This window comes from Schistocerca americana, chromosome 1 (assembly GCF_021461395.2).
Source record: "Schistocerca americana isolate TAMUIC-IGC-003095 chromosome 1, iqSchAmer2.1, whole genome shotgun sequence".
Lineage (NCBI taxonomy): Eukaryota > Metazoa > Arthropoda > Insecta > Orthoptera > Acrididae > Schistocerca > Schistocerca americana.
The window spans coordinates 652,728,815-652,743,616 of NC_060119.1; positions in this window are offsets into that span (position 1 = coordinate 652,728,815).

Consider the following 14,802-nt stretch of genomic DNA (forward strand, 5'->3'; position numbering starts at 1 on the left):
AAAACCCCATGTTGCAATTATAAGAAGAGGAACAGCAGCAATAAATGTAACAGTAACATAACATGTAGAAAATCGTTCACGCAACCTGCAACTGTAGATGAGAATAAAGGCGAAACGCATATGACACGAAAATTATGTTTCATTCAGTTGTAGTTAGACCGTCCAAAAGCGAAATTTATCAATATACTGTAATATTATATACAACTGAGGAAGACCGGACTACAAAAGTTGAAGCTGTTAAATGTATGCCGGCCGGTGTGGCCGAGCTGTTCTAGGCGCTTCAGTCTGGAACCGCGCAACCGCTATGGTCGCAGGTTCGAATCCTGCCTCGGGCATGGATGTGTGTGATTTCTTTATTTTAGTTAGGTTTAAGTAGTTCTAAGTTCTAGGGGACTGATGACCTCAGCTGTTAAGTCCCATAGTGCTCAGAGCCATTTGAACAATTATTTTGTTAAATGTATATTCAGATAAACACTTAGATTCCCCCATCTTTTACTTGATATAATTATTTCTATGTGACAAAAAATATTTTGCTATGTTAACACTTGGCGTCACTTTTGTATTTTCTGTACAAATAATATCTGTGTAAGTCGCAGATCTCTCTTTCGTCTGTGTTTGCGACATTCAGTTGTCACCTGAAAGTGGCATAAGAAGCCGAAAGTCAGTTCATGACTAAATAAATTCAGTTTTGCAGAACATTGAGAAATGTTTTCCTATTAATTATCACGTTCTACAAAGCAGCGACAGAAAATGCAGTTAATGTTACTGCTCAAACGGCGTCAAGGATATTGTCACGCGCCATCTCAAAGATATTTTTGTTTTATTACACTTTGAAAGTTGTAGAAGGAAATTTTTTCACTACGTTTCAAGACCTGCAAACGTTAAGCGAATGTATGGCGGATTAATGCTGCATACTGACTTATATACGGAAGTGGAACATTAGCATGAGTACGACTAGATTGGAAATGCAGGCGGAAAGTTCGAAGTTAAAAACATTCAGCGTTTCAGTGCAGGCGAACATTCGGAAACTAGTCCCAAATTCCGCGACTGGTAGCTTTACGGTAGTCAGCGGTAACAACTTGTTCGGCCTGCCGCACCGCGAATCTGCATGCATTTGCAATGAGCGCCGCAACACAGCGGCCGGCGCCACCTGCGGCCTCGCAACAAAGGCCGGCCAGGGCTCTGGACCCGTGTGGCGGCGAGGCGGTCCGCAGTTGGCACCGGGCCTTCCTCCTCCTGCCGAGAGGCGAGGCGCGTGCAGAGGAGTCCGCCGATCGATACCCGACAACGCCACGGCACGACCGCCGACGTTGCTCGGGTGTTTCTCGCACAGGCTCCATAAAGTACTCTGAACCCTGGCTTTCACATTTAAGCTTAGGGTTGTACAGCGTACTGCCATTGTACCAACCAGTTATGCATTTTTATTCGTAAGTAGCTGTGAAGCACCCCCACACCCTCAACCCCTGGACAGCCGTGCGCGTTAAAGCGCCGTTTCCGGGACGAGGAGGGGCGCCGAAACCGGAGCGAATCCTCCTGGTGAATTAACGACGAGAGTCGGAGTGCCGGCCAGTCTGCATCTGGTTTTCAGGCGGTTTCCACATCATACACTACTGGCCATTAAAACTGCTACACTAAGAAGAAATGCAGATGATACACGGGTATTCATTGGACAAGTATATTATACTACAACTGACATGTGATTACACTTTCACGCAATTTGGGTGCATAGATCCTGAAAAATCAGTACGCAGAACAACCACCTCTGGCCGTAATAACGGCCTTGATACGCCTGGGCATTGAATCAAACAGAGCTTGGATGGCGTGTACAGGTACAGCTGCCCATGCAGCTTCAACACGATACCACAGTTCATGAAGAGTAGTGACTGGCGTATTGTGACGAGCCAGTTGCTCGGCCACCATTGACCAGACGTTTTCAGTTGGTTAGAGATCTGGAGAATGTGCTGGACAGGGCAGCAGTCGAACATTTCTGTACCCAGAAAGGCCCGTACAGGACCTGCAACATGCGGTCGTGCATTATCCTGTTGAAATGTGTGGTTTCGCAGGGATCGAATGAAGGGTAGAGCCACGGGTCGTAATACATGTGAAATATAACGTCCACTGTTCAAAGTGCCGTCAATGCGAACAAGAGGTGACCGAGACGTGTAACCAATGGCACCCCATACCATCACGCCGAGGAGGGGGGGGGGGGGGGGGCTCGGAGCACTATGGGACTTAACATCTATGGTGATCAGTCCCCTAGAACTTAGAACTACTTAAACCTAACTAATCTAAGAACATCACACAACACCCAGTCATCACGAGGCAGAGAAAATCCCTGACCCCGCCGGGAATCGAACCCGGGCGTGGGAAGCGAGAACGCTACCGCGCGACCAGGAGCTGCATCACGCCGGGTGATACGCCAGTATGGCGATGACGAATACACGCTTCCAATGTCGTTCACCGCGAAGTCGCCAAACAGGGATGCGACCATCATGATGCTGTAAACAGAACCTGGATTCATCCGAAAAAACGACGTTTTGCCATTCGTACACCCAGGTTTGTCGTTGAGTACACCATCGCAGGCGCTCCCGTCTGTGATGCAGCGTCAAGGGTAACCGCAGCCGTGGTCTCCGAGCTGATAGTCCATGCTGCTAAAAAACGTCGTCGAACTGTTCGTGCGGATGGTTGTTGTCCTTCAAACGTCCCCATCTGTTGACTCAGGGATCGAGACGTGGCTGCACGATCCGTTACAGCCATGCGGATAAGATGCCTGCCATCTCGACTGCTAGTGATGCGAGGCCGTTGGGATCCAGCACGGCGTTCCGTATTACCCTCCTGAACCCACCGATTCCATATTCTGCTAACAGTCATTGGATCTCGACCAACGCGAGCAGCAATGTCGCGATACGATAAACCGCAATCGCGATAGGCTACAATCCGACCTTTATCAAAGTCGGAAACGTGATGGTACGCATTTCTCCTCCTTACACGAGGCATCACAACAACGTTTCACCAGGCAACGCCGGTCAACTGCTGTTTGTGTATCAGAAATCGGTTGGAAACTTTCCTCATGTCAGCACGTTGTAGGTGTCGCCACCGGCGCCAACCTTGTGTGAATGTTCCGAAAAACTAATCATTTGCATATCACATCATCTTCTTCCTGTCGGTTAAATTTCGCGTCTGTAGCACGTCATCTTCGTAGTGTAGCAAAATTAATCGCTAGCAGTGTATGTAACTTAGCTTTTGAAGCTCCTTCGTACGTTAGCGGCGCCGGCCGAAGTGGCCGTGCGGTTCTAGGCGCTGCAGTCTGGAACCGCGAGACCGCTACGGTCGCAGGTTCGAATCTTGCCTCGGGCATGGATGTGTGTGATGTCCTTAGGTTAGTTAGGTTTAACTAGTTCTAAGTTCTAGGGGACTAATGACCTCAGAAGTTGAGTCCCATAGTGCTCAGAGCCATTTGAACCATTTGAACGTTAGCGGCAGTAGAAACTTTCCGCACCATGCCTCAAGTGCCTGTTATCTACATTTTCTCAACGATGTTTCGCGGAAAGCACTTCGACTTCCTTCCAGAGATTCGCATTTGAGTCCACGGATCATTCACGTAACAATCGTGCATTGTTCGAACCTACCGGTAACAAATGTAGTAGGACGTGTCTTAATTGCTTCGACGTCTTTCTTGAATCCTGTCTTCTGGAGACCCAAGACTCTCGTGCAGACTTCAGGAAGGGGCCGCACCAGTGATATGCACGCAGTCTCTTACAGAGACGAGGCGGCCCGCCTCGGCCTAGGCCGTAGCAGCGGTTAGGCACGCGCGAGCGACATTACCGGGGCGACAGCACGCAGCGCCCGCTCTGATACGACGCATTGCCACCTCGTCACAGCGGGGCGGAAGTCGCAGCTGGAGGGTTGATTCGCGTGAATAAACGTGACGTCGGAAAGTTGTCTAACCTGGAGATACACGTCACACTAGGGAGTTCTACGACCCGTTCTCGCATCTCAAGTTCTTGTGTCAACGATATCTAAGTGCTAGGAGCTATATCGCATATCGTAACTGATTAATTCCCCGCCCGTCTTTCTCTGCTTAGAGGATCTTCGGCTCGAAAACATTGAACGAAGAAGTCAATCTAAGCACCCAATATGCTACCCACTGACCACGAATCCAGTGCCCTGTTGGACCACTACTGCAGAGTCAAACGTAGGCCTTAATTTCAGGAAGAAAATCTGAGAATGTACTTTTGCAGCACAGCAGTGTATGGTAATGAGGCATGGAGTGTGGGAAAACCCGAACAGAAGAGAATCGAAGCATTTGAGATTTGTTGCTACAGAAGAATGTTGAACATAAAATTGACTGATAAGGTAAGGAATGAGGAGGGTATGAGGAGAATAGCGAGGAAAGGAATGTATGGAACACACTGAGAAGAAGAAGGGACGGGATGATTGGACGTCTATTAAGACACCAGGGAATAATCTCCACGGTGCTAGAGGGAGCTTTACTGGCTAAACTATAGAGGAAGACAGTGAATGCAATATATCCAGGAAGTAATTGAGGCGATACGTTGTAAATGGTACTGTGAGATTAAGAGGTTAGCACAGGAGAGGAATTCGTGATAGGCCGCATTAAATCATTCAGAAAACTGACTACCCCCCTCCCCCCCCACCAAAAAAAAAAAAAAAAAAAAAAAAGACATGGCATGCTATTTAGAACGGACGTCTCAGAAACGTCAGATTTGCACGAAATCATCGAGTCACCGAGACTGTGTGGCGGGGTGGATTATAAAAAAAAGCTTTATTCATTCGTCGTACTGTTCACTGAAAAAGTACGTCGCCAGATCACCAGCCCGTTTCTCTGCATACGTATGTACTGCGCTGACAACGTAGAAGCAGCGTTGAAGAAAACGCCGTCAATACTTACGTGGCAAAGTCCGCGTAAACTCTGGTAGCAAGCTACCCTGTAAATTCTTATAATACTTTTCGGGTGGAAATTGGCTGCTTCGTGCTCTCAGTAAAACGTCAAACTTCCGAAACGAGCCTTTATTCCATTTCAGCTCAAAAAAGCCTGGCATCAGCTCACATGCAATTAGCGAACAACATCACTGTCCTCAGTTCATAGTTCATGCAACCCAGTACACACGTAAGGCAGCCAGAAATGTACTTAACTCCAATTCGAAGAATTAGGCGACTTCACAGTCAATACTCCGCTACTATATCTGAGTTTCGCATTCAGTCCTTTTCAGTGGATTTCTATTAAAGAAATTGCTCGCCAAATATTCCATATGCGGATACGAAACACGCCACGCGGAATTTTAGAAAGACCGGAAGTTCCCTTCGGTCTATTAAAGAACACAAAGAAATACGTAAGTAAAGATCGAGGTATACTTTATCAGTAGGATTTCTCAAATTGATTGAGCTAAAGCCTTTTTAAATGAACTCTCGTGTATATGCCAATCACACATGATATTACAGAGATAGAAGTGCATGTGCAACTACTGCATATGTCAAACTAAATATAACAGCAGACTGAGAACAGTTCAAGCGAAGCGCCGACGACACACTGATCTTAAGATATTACCATTGAGAACACATAAAAAAGTAGGAAATAAATAAAGACAGACATCCGTGCGTATAACTTTCAAAGGAATTATTCGATCAAAAGTTAGAAATTTTATAGATAATCCTATAAAGAAATATTTAATTACGTGAACCGGGATGTTTGCGACAACCACTTGGGTTGAAAATCCTTCCTGTTGTACCTAATATAAAAACTTCTTTTCAGATTCCAAGAGAAAATGCTAAATTATTCATTTTTCTTCAAAAAGGTGAACAACTTCATATTTGCGACGAGCTTGTGATGATACAGTTCAGTCATATTTCAACATGCTGCTGGGAGTTGTTTTATAACGATCTACAGTAACTGAACACGTGTCACAACCACTATGCGAACAACCTAAAAGAAAATGTATAAGAGAACGGCTTCGTGCTATGAACAACGGTGCAAAAAGTAAAATTTCGTCATGCACATACACTGTACAGTGTTTTGTTGATGTTCCTGAAGAATGGCACGTAAATTGCTCGAGACTGAATTCGTGGATAAGGTTGCCATTACCTACAAACGTCAAATACAAGTTCTCAACCACCACTACATTTCAACAGCATTTTTTAATTCGACATTTGTCACCAGAATGCAGTATTCTCCCTGGTCCTCTTTCCTCAAAAATCTGAAATTGGAGTCAATTCCAGCGTTAATGTAATCATCTCAGGGTGTATGCCCAACGAGACGCGTTCCTGCTGAACAAACGCTGTCATAATTGCATTGGGGAGTCTTATTTTCACCCTGAATTCCTCATTCATTGTTCTGTAGCAAACACTACCTACTGATTGCCTCCATTCCACGTGACCGCTACGCAGGCCATTGTTTTGTCATTGCTTCGTTCGCAGTCTGCATATAAGATCATTGTTCTCTGCCGCACGTCTGATTGCCGCTCCATTTTGTACTGCCGAAGCCAATCAATGTCTCACTAACCGGCAGAAATGGAAGTCCGATAGAGTACACGACGGCGCACACGCTTCTCCCATCAATGATCCAAAACACTCACCCATGATCAGGACTATGATCATGTTATATACAGCGATATAAACCGTCTTTTCCAGTCAACTGTTTCATACCATAACGCAATGTACGTGTATAAACTTTCAATACACGTAACAGCTCTCTTTCTTCTTTTAACTAGCTCTTTTCTAAAGGCAAGTTGAAGGTGGAGAAGACCTTGCATCTTCTCACTGTGCACACCTTTTGCACAACTAGCACTTGTAGCGATTATTTTAAATTTTTCGTTCTAGCTCCTTAAGAACGTTTTACATCGATGTATCATGATGACTATCTATGTAACATTCTGATTATATGGCACCCGATAGTTTTTAGTTCAGATTCGTGAACCGGCTCCAAGAACATTAAAAAGATGCTAGTAGCGATATTCATCCACTCACGCCCACTCCATATCCACATCCACTCCTTTCCTCCTGCCGGTGATCATAGATAAACTGAGAGTACTCCGTCATTCTCTTACCCCTTTCGATCATATCACCCTTTATGATGGAACGTTATCCCAGTGAAACAGACACAATATTGGCATATATTGAACTTTAGATTACAGGTATTCGATACATGCAGTAATATTCTCTGTGCTGGTCAATGACAGATTAACATTGTCGGTCCAGTGCTTTCTATTCCCGGGATTTTTTATTTCATATTAACATCGACTAAGCAACTAGTACCTATAACACATTTCACATATTTGTGATAGTGGAACAGTAAATAAGACGAAGTATAAATTATATGAAGATATTTATTCAACAGATTCAGAAAAATAAGCCATCAAGAAAGGATTCTAATCTTTATTCCTTGAGTTAGTCATCAAGAAAGGATTCTAATCTTTAATCCTTGAGTTAGTCGCCATAAACATGCACATATTTATCTCCCAAGAGTAATCGCTATTAACTAATTTCGTTAGTTTGTGTGTGTGTGTGTGTGTGTGTGTGTGTGTGTGTGTGTGTGTGTGTGTGTTGTGTGTTTGCGTATTTGGCAGTGAGAGCAAAATTTCTACTTGAGTACTGTTTTATGAATATGTCTCATTTCGGAGATTTCGTGGACATTCATAGTGCTGATCAGCCCTTATCAGTGACGTTCTTTTACTCTGCTTCGAACGTAATAATACAACTGTTTGTGGAGCATTAAAATATATATACGTGAATGTAGACTTTCTCAGCGAATTTCACTGATGAAAGCTTCTCGTGTTAACGGCCGAGTCGTGGCGAGGTCTTTTCGCAACATTTCGACGAGTTTCCTACTCCTCATCTCCTGGTGAAGATGACCATGCCGCGGCTCATCAATAAAATACACATAGTTGCAGAAATGTTGTAGGAATGTGTTTCATATGCTTTCGAAAAATAAAGAGTGTTGAGATATAGGTACAGATATTGTGACCATTGGTACCTTAATTTGTGCCATTTTAAATGTGTGTGTCTAACTTTATTTCCGCAATCACATCGCCTACTTTACTACCTGAACGGCTGTAACTTCTCCGCGAAGTGGACTACTCCTCTCAGTGTAGACTACCCTTTTGCCTCCATCCATCCACATTTCAATACCTGGCCTGTTTCCCAGACGAAAATAAACTTCTATGGTTTACTTATGCCACGCATACTTGGAGGTACTCTCTCTCCGTCCGAACAGACCTCGTAAGGCCCAACTGCACCGATCGACTGCCGTGTCATCCTCTGTCGACAGGCGTCACTGGATACGAGGGCATAATGTCAGCACATAGCTCTCCCGGCTCTTGTCAGTTTTCATGATGAGAACCGCTACTTCTCGATCATGTGGCCCCTCAATTGGTCTAACAAGGGCTGAGTACAGCCCGCTTGCCGACTGCACTCAGCTGACCTTGACGGAGACCCATCGAATTGCTAGCCAAGTCCAACAGCGCTTAACTTGTATAATCTGACAGGAACAGGGTGTTACCACTGTGGCAAGGCACTTGGAGGCACTAACCAACCTTAAAACATACTATTCATAATAGCCATGCTTAGTAGTCTGCAAATGAAGTAAACATTGAAGTAATATTGTTTACTGCGCTGTCCTCTGTCAGCTCTAGAAATATCTGCACTTCGACCCATAACATCCTGTACATATTTTCAGTATTTTCTTTGGGCAAACACTAGAAATATATGCACTCATACCAAACATCCTGTACATATTTTCATTATTTTCTTTGGCCAAACCTGTTTCAGCACCTTTGTGATATCATCAATGGGTTAAAGCACAAAGCACTCCGTCTTCAGGCCACAAGTGGTCCATCGGGACCATCCGATCGCCGTGTCATCCTCACCCGAGAATGCAGATAGGTAGGAGGGCGTGTGGTCAGCACACCGCTCTCCCAGTCGTTATAATGGTTTTCTTTGACCGGAGCCGCTACTATTCGGTCGAGTAGCTCCTCAGTTGGCATTAGGAGGCTGAGTGCACCCCGAAAAATGGCAATAGCGCATGGCTGCCCGGATGGTCACCCATCCAAGTGCCGGCCACGCCCGACAGTACTTAATTTAGGTGATCTGGCTGGAACTTGTGTATCCACTGCGGCAAGGCCGTTGGCTGTCAGTAGGTGTTCCGATATGTACCTTAATAGCAGTTTCGTTTGCGTCATAGGATATTCACTTGTGACTTAAACACTGAGTTGCAATCAGCTTTTAGGGATGTGTGTCTGTTCTATCACCCAACAAGGCTGTTTATGTATGCAATTGATTGCTGAAGGTTAATGAATCTGAAGACTACAGCACACAGACACGAGTCACCGAAGAAGCAATGCCGTGTAACAGAAATCTGTGAGCAGCAGATTCACAAGAGTCGTGAATGAAGTACATTATTTGGTAAGAAGGTAAACATTTTCTTAAGAGAATGTGTGTTACTTAGCACATGCAGTGCTCACATTAATTTTACGCAGAATAGAAATTCCTATGTTGTCATAAGTTCTTCCCTAAATCGTGATCAAAATGCAAATGAGGAATTACAGACAAATGAGTAGCAATGATGCAGCATCTCTACTAGGTACCTCCCTAAGTGTGTATTTTGTTCAGCTCCGTTGTGACTCCGTAAGTTGGCTGGCTGGTTAATTTGGGGACGGGACGCCGTAAGTATTATGTGTGTTAACGTATAGAATTTTTAACAGATGTTTACCTTTACGGGAGATAATACACCGTAGTTGAATTTGAGAATCTGCTGGCAATAGTTCTCTGTTACACGGTACTGTTTCTTCACCCACACATGTGTGCTTCCGAAGAAACCTGATTCGTTGCACTGGTAACAACGTTTGATGAAAGACTTGAAAGAAAATGACAATACTCGAACGCAGTACGGGCAGACATACGCTGATGAGCCAAAACATTGTGACCACCTGATTAATAGCGTGTTTTCCAATTATGCATTGCAGTACAGCAGCGATTTTACAGGGATTGGACAAAACTATGGTAACACCGCTAGGAATACATGCCTAAACATAGATACAGATTCTACCCAAACCTGCAGGTGCCGCTGTTGTATTTGACCACGAACGGCACCTCTGTAATGCCTCTGCACGTCGGGGATGTCAGTCCCAGTCAAAACAGAGTTCTGTATGAAAGACAGTCGAAACAAGGCCCCTGGAGTAGACAACATTCCATTAGAACTACTGACAGCCTTGGGAGAGCCAGTCCTGACAAAACTGTACTATCTGGTGAGCAAGATGTATGAGACAGGCGAAATACCCTCAGACTTCAAGAAGAATATAATAATTCCAATCACAAAGAAAGCAGGTGTTGACAGATGTGAAAATTACCGAACTATCAGTTTAATAAGTCACAGCTGCAAAGTACTAACGCGAATTCTTTACAGACGAATGGAAAAACTGGTAGAAGCCGACCTCGGGGAAGATCAGTTTGGATTCCGTAGAAATGTTGGAACACGTGAGGCAATACTGACCTTACGACTTATCTTAGAAGAAAGATTAAGAAAAGGCAAACCTACGTTTCTAGCATTTGTAGACTTAGAGAAAGACATGGAGCGAAAGGCTATTTACAGTTTGTACAGAAAACAGATGGCAGTTATAAGAGTCGAAGGACATGAAAGGGAAGTAGTGGTTGGGAAGGGAGTGAGACAGGGTTGTAGCCTATCCCCGATGTTATTCAATCTGTATAGTGAGCAAGCAGTGAAGGAAACAAAAGAAAAATTCGGAGTGGGTATGAAAATCCGTGGAGAAGAAATAAAAACTTTGAGGTTCGCCGATGACATTGTAATTCTGTCAGAGACAGCAAAGGACTTGGAAGAGCAGTTGAACGGAATGGGCAGTGTCTGTAAAGGAGGGTATAAGATGAACATCAACAAAAGCAAATCGAGGATAATGGAATGTAGTCGAATTAAGTCGGGTGATGCTGAAGGAATTAGATTAGGAAATGAGACACTTAAAGTAGTAAAGGAGTTTTGCTATTTGGGGAGCACAATAACTGATGATGGTCGAAGTAGAGAGGATATAAAATTTTGACTGGCAATGGCAAGGAAAGCGTTTCTGAAGAAGAGAAATTTGTTAACATCGAGTATAGATTTAAGTGTCAGGAAGACGTTTCTGAAAGTATTTGTTTGGAGAGTAGCCATGTATGGAAGTGAAACATGGACAATAAATAGTTTGGACAAGAAGAGAATAGAAGCTTTCGATATGTGGTGCTACAGAAGAATGCTGACGATTAGATGGGCAGATCACATAACTAATGAGGAGGTATTGAATAGGATTGGGGAGAAGAGGAGTTTGTGGCACAACTTTACTAGAAGAAGGGATCGGTTGGTAGGACATGTTCTGAGGCATCAAGGGATGACCAATTTAGTATTGGAGGGCAGCGTGGAGGGTAAAAAGCGTAGAGGGAGACCAAGAGATGAATACACTAAGCAGATTCAGAAGGATGTAGGCTGCAGTAGGTACTGGGAGATGAAGAGGCTTCCACAGGATAGAGTAGCATGGAGAGCTGCATCAAACCAGTCTCAGAACTGAAGACCACAACAACAACAATAGCGAAAATGGAAAAACATCATCCACTAACTTACAATGCCGATGAAGATGTCATGTAGCAGGAGTGTGACGAAAATCAAGAGAACGGCAGCTACAAAATCCACCGTGTCTGTGTCAAAACAACACGAAAGGATCTCCATAAGCGAGAATCGCATTCGTCATTGCGTTTTGGCTCATCAGTCTATTTCTCATTTGTTTCTACTAAATTAAGATTTTTAGACTCATATTACTTTAGAACAAGTCATACCGCCTAAAAGAATGTTCGTGGCGCAGCATGAGTAGAATAATAATAATGAAATTTGTCCACAGGTATCTGCAGGTGTTATTTCTCTGTGATGTTTCTGTGTGATTACGTCTGGGTCACATTTATTTATAATTTATTTATTTATTTATTTATTTATTGCTTCCTTTAGACCTGCTCTCTAGTGTTTATAACATTTTTTTACTTGTTACGTGTTTTGATTGATTACAAATTGTGTTTCTGCATAGTAATTACTCATATATGTATTTAGAGATGCAGCTGCCCCAACTGATGTCGTTTTAAACAACCGTGAGTGTTATATCTGGCCATCGAAAACTACTGGCGGGATTTTTATATTCGCTCGCTTCTTACGCCCGAACTAATAGTACTATAGAGAAAACTGACAGGACTTCATTGTAGGGAATTTAATGTAGTTAAATACTGTAGCGGGATGCGTTTTCGCCGGAGGCCGCGGTTTTACAGTTATTTAAGAAAAACGTACGGAAGTGACCCTCAAATGCACGTCCACTCCCACACTAATCCCTCACCAGTCAGGGTTTCCAGTACGTTGCTCGTGGCACTCTCTCCTACCACAGTACAAAAATTTCCGACTACACGAACTATTCCAGATGTTCCACATTTTTTGGTCACTGTTGACTGGGCCATTATGCCCACAGTATAGTTGGCTGTTATCAATGCTAATTTATACGCGCCTGCGAGGGTAATGAAGGAAAAGCGACTTTCGTAAACGATAAGCTAGAACTAAGTACGTTGACTATTCCGTCCAGACTTCAACCTTACAAGAACATTAGTTTTGTGGTGAGAAGAGCTGACGAATACAACTATGAAACTGTTTACTTTATGCAGTTAAAGTTCACTAAAGTGTTTGGTAAAATTTACACAAACGTCGAACATAAGGTATAAGTCCACGACTAAGCCGGTGGCGTAATAAGGCTAGTCAGTGAAGACGAAAAAAAGTGGAATGTCGAAAATAATTCGAGCAGTCGCAAATTTTTATACCGTTGTAGGAGAGTGTGCCACGAACAACATATCATAAACACTGAACCATAAAGGCTGAGTGTGAGAATTGGGGGGGGGGGGGGAGGGGGAGGGAGGGGGGGGGGGCGGGTTTGAAGGTGACTTTTGTATCTTTTTCTTGGCTGACTTGAAAACTATGGCTTCTAGCGAAAACATAATCCAGTACAAAATTTAACTACATTAAATTTCCTACAAAATGTCCTGGTCATTTTTCCTGTATTACTAGTAAGTTGCGCGTAGCAGGCGGGAGAATTTGAAAATCTTGCACGCGGTTCTTGAAGACCAAATATACCACTATGGACTGCGTAAAACGACATCGGTAGGGGCAAGTGAATCACAACTGTACATATAGATTATCCAGGGTACTTACCGAGCACTGTTTTCTGTTACAGGTAAGTTGCTGATCTGCATCGCTGAAGATGGCTGGGGCACACCGTAACTAGCGGTGCGCCACACCAGTTAGAGGTGCCAGAGTGAATATTTAATTTCATCACCACGGCCAGTGCTCCCGGTGGCAACAGGTGGCATCCGATCCCGGGTTGGTCATCAGCGTTCACTGAGGTGACAAGTGTGATGGGATAGCGATATGCACCTATTCAGATGGCTGTAGTATCGCGTACACAAGGTATCAAAGGGCAGTGCGTTGGCGGAGCTGTCATTTGTACTCAGATGATTCCTGTGGAAAGGTGTCCGGCGTGATTACGGCCGCAGGGCGAGAATTATCAGACGTTGAACGCGGAATGATAGTTGGAGCTAGACACTTGGGACATTCCATTTCGGAAATCGTTTGGGTAGTCAATATTTCTAGATCCACAGTCTCAAGAACTTATCGAGAATACCAAATTTCAGCCATTACCTCACACCACGAACAAAGGAGTGGCCGACGGCCTTCACCTAACGACAGAGAGCGGCAGCCTTTGCGTAGAGTCGTAAGTTCAAATGGCTCTGAGCACTATGGGTTCAAAAATGGTTCAAATGGCTCTGAGCACTATGGGACTTAACATCTGTGGTCACAAGTCCCCTAGAACTTAGAACTACTTAAACCTAACTAACCTACGGACATCACACACATCCATGCCCGAGGCAGGATTCGAACCTGCGACCGTAGCGGTCGCGTGGTTCCAGACTGAAGCGCCTAGAACCGCTTGGCCACACCGGCCGGCAGAGTCGTAAGTGCTAACTGACAAGCAACACTGCGTCAAGTGACTGCAGAGAACAATGTCAGAGTTACGATGAACGTATGCATTAGGACAGTGCGACGAAATGTAGCGTTACTGGGCTAAGGCAGCAGGCGACCTGCCGGATCGCCTTGGCTAACAGCACGACATCGCCTCCAGCGCCTCTCTTGGGCTCGTGGCTAAGTAGGTTGCAGCCTACACAGTTGAGAAACCAAGGCCTGGTCAGATGAGTCCAGGTTTCAGTTGGTAAGAGTTGACGGTAAGGTTTGGGTGTCGCACAGACCCCACGAAGCCACAGACCCAAGCTGTCAACATGGCACTGTGCAAACTGATAGTGGCTCCAAAATGGTGTGAGCTGTGTTTACATGGGATAGTCTGGGTCCTCTGGTCCAACTGAACCGATCATTGACTGGAAACGGTTCTGTCCCGCTACTTGGAGACACCCTGCAGTCATTAATGGACTTCATGTTCATACACAACTATGGAATTTTTATGGATAAACTGCACCATGACACCGGACCACGTTTGTTCGCTATTGGTTTGAACATCCTAGACATTTAGAGAGAATTATTTTGCTACATCTATATCTACATCTACATACCAAGTCCACAAGCCGCCGCACGATCCATGGTGCAGGGTATGCTGTACCACTACTAGTCTTTTCCTTCCCTGTTCCACTCGCAGGTAGAGCAAGAAAAAAGCGACTATCTACATGCCTCCGCATGAGAGCTAATTTCTGTAGTTTACCTTAGTGGTCTCTATG